The sequence below is a fragment of the Chrysemys picta genome, chromosome 6 (assembly GCF_011386835.1).
Source record: "Chrysemys picta bellii isolate R12L10 chromosome 6, ASM1138683v2, whole genome shotgun sequence".
In the NCBI taxonomy this organism is placed as follows: Eukaryota; Metazoa; Chordata; order Testudines; family Emydidae; genus Chrysemys; species Chrysemys picta.
The window spans coordinates 486,836-489,992 of NC_088796.1; positions in this window are offsets into that span (position 1 = coordinate 486,836).

Below are 3,157 nucleotides of genomic sequence, written 5' to 3' on the forward strand. Positions count from 1 at the left end.
TCATTTAGCTGCTTTCTGTTGACACCCTGGAAATGGCAGCATCCTACCAGAGCTATGTGCTGCCTGGCGGCCTCTTGATCCCCCAGACTGTGGCCCGGGGAGGCCGGGAAGGGATTAATCCGAGCCCCATTTATGGCAAGGAGGCTGTTGGGTACCTTGGGGTCCTTGCTGCCCCAACAATGAAATCCTGCTGGTGGGTGTTTGTCACCTTGCGCTGGGACCCGATCGCTCTGGTAGCTGGTGTCTTGGGCAGAAGTGCCTGGCTTGGGCGTGCTCCAACCCCGACAGCTCGGAGAGGGACAAGTTAAATCCTAGCACTGGGCTGGCTGATCCAACGGGCAGTCGTGCGGCAGAAATGGCAGACGAGTTCCCTGGCTAGGTCTGTTTGGAAAGAAGCTGGATGCTGTGCTCATCTCTCCCAGTGACAAGGAAACACGTTCTAGTCCCTCAGTAGCTGGGGAGGTGTCACACAGGAGCTAAACATTTCTACATCTGCGGGCCCAGATAATTTACAACTTGTCCCCACTTCCCGAGGGACTGAAAATCACAGCGGGTTCAGAGAAGAGCCAGGAGAAGGATTAAAGAATTGGAAAACACACCTTACAGTGAGAGACTCCAGGAGCTCCATCTGTTCAGCTTAAAGAGAAGGTGAAGGGGTGACTGGATCCCAGGCTGTCGTTCCTACGTGAGGAACAGAAAGTTGTGCATTGAAGGGTCTGCAATCTAGCAGACAAAGGTCTAACACACGATCCAGTGGGTGGAAGATGAAACTAGATCAGTTCAGACTGGAAATAAAGGACAAATTTTTAAGTGAGGGGCCATTAAGCATTGGAACAATTTCCCAATCGCCGTAGTGGATTCTCCATCCCTGCCAATGTCTAAATCAGAACTGGACGTTTGTCTAAAAGATCTGCTCTCGTTCAACCACAGCTATTGGTCTGCAAGCAGGAATTAAGCCAGGGATGCCCTGTGACTTGTGCTGTGCAGGGGTCAGACTGGTCCTAGGCCCTGTGCCGTGCAGGGTGTCGGACCGGTCCTGGGGCCCGTGCCGTGCAGGGCGTCGGACCGGTCCTGGGGCCCGTGCCGTGCAGGGGGTCGGACCGGTCCTGGGGCCTATGCCGTGCAGGGGGTCGGACCGGTTCTGGGGCCTGTGCCATGCAGGGGTCAGACTAATTGCCTTCTATGGGGAGATAATGGGTCTGTGGATGAGGGGAAAGCAGTGGATGTGTTATTCCTTGACTTTAGCAAAGCTTTTGATACCGTCTCCCACAGTATTCTTGCAGCCAAGTTAAAGAAGTATGGGCTGGATGAATGGACTGTAAGGTGGATAGAAAGCTGGCTAGATCGTCGGGCTTAACGGGTAGGGATCAACGGCTCCATGTCTAGTTGGCAGCCGGTGTCAAGCGGAGTGCCCCAAGGGTCGGTCCTGGGGCCGGTTTTGTTCAATATCTTCATTAATGATCTGGAGGATGGTGTGGACTGCACTCTCAGCAAGTTTGCAGATGACACTAAACTGGGAGGAGTGGTAGATACGCTGGAGGGTAGGGATCGGATACAGAGGGACCTAGACAAATTAGAGGATTGGGCCGAAAGAAACCTGATGAGGTTCAACAAGGACAAGTGCAGAGTCCTGCACTTAGGACGGAAGAATCCCATTCACTGTTACAGACTAGGGACCGAATGGCTAGGCAGCAGTTCTTCAGAAAAGGACCTAGGGGTCACAGTGGACGAGAAGCTGGATATGAGTCAGCAGTGCACCCTTGTTGCCAAGAAGGCTAACGGCATTTTGGGCTGTATAAGTAGGGGCATTGCCAGCAGATCGAGGAACGTGATCATTCCCCTTTATTCGACATTGGTGAGGCCTCATCTGGAGTACTGTGTCCAGTTTTGGGCCCCACACTACAAGAAGGATTGGAAAAATTGGAGAGAGTCCAGCGGAGTCAACAAAAATGATTAGGGGTCTGGAGCAGAGCGGCGAACAGCAGAGGCTAACAGCGGGAGTTTGCCTGGGAGTTCGCCTGGGGAGAGCTCACTGAGGCTTTCATCTGCAGGTTTCTCTGCGTAGTTCCTGCAACAGTTGAGGAAGCTCTTAAGAGGACGGTGATATGGAAGGTGAGCGATCAGCTGTTGTAACCTGCACAGGTTGTGCCATGTTTGTCTTTCTTCCACAGGACAGAAGCGACTTTGTCTGTACAAAGTGCAAGCTGGTCTCCATATTGGAAGAGAAGGTTCGAGGGCTGGAGAAACGAGTGTCGACTCTGTGTTGCATAAGGGAAAATGAAGATTTCCTGGACAGATGTCAGGAGATGCTTCTACGGCCACAATGTTCTGAAGATTCAGAGCAGGCGCAGCAGGGACAGAAGGATGGTGAGGAGGTTTGGCAGCATGTGACCTCCAGAAGGAGAAAGAGGAGCGTCCATGCACCAGCAATGGAGATACAGGTGAGCAATCGTTTCCATGTTCTCTCTACCGGTACTAATGCGGAGAGTGGACTAGATGACCCATCTGAGGAAAGGGAGCAGAAGGAGACTCCACCGATTGGAAGGCAAAAGATGCACTGTCCTAGGGATGGGGGTTCCACGACCACCACTCCCAAGAGGAGGAGGAGGGTGGTGGTGGTCGGGGACTCCCTCCTCAGGGGGACTGAGTCATCTATCTGCCGCCCCGACCGGGAAAACCGAGAGGTCTGCTGCTTGCCAGGAGCTAGGATACACGATGTGACGGAGAGACTGCCGAGACTCATTAAGCCCTCGGATCGCTACCCTTTCCTGCTTCTCCACGTGGGCACCAATGATACTGCTAAGAATGACCTTGAGCGGATCACTGCAGACTACGTGGCTCTGGGAAGAAGGATAAAGGAGTTTGAGGCGCAAGTGGTGTTCTCGTCCATCCTCCCTGTGCAAGGAAAAGGCCGGGGTAGAGACCGTCGAATCGTGGAAGTCAACGAATGGCTACGCAGGTGGTGTTGGAGAGAAGGCTTTGGATTCTTCGACCATGGGACGGTGTTCCAAGAAGAAGGAGTGCTAGGCAGAGACGGGCTCCACCTAACGAAGAGAGGGAAGAGCATCTTCGCCAGCAGGCTGGCTAACCTAGTGAGGAGGGCTTTAAACTAGGTTCACCAGGGAAAGGAGACCAAAGCCCTGAGGTAAGTGGGGAA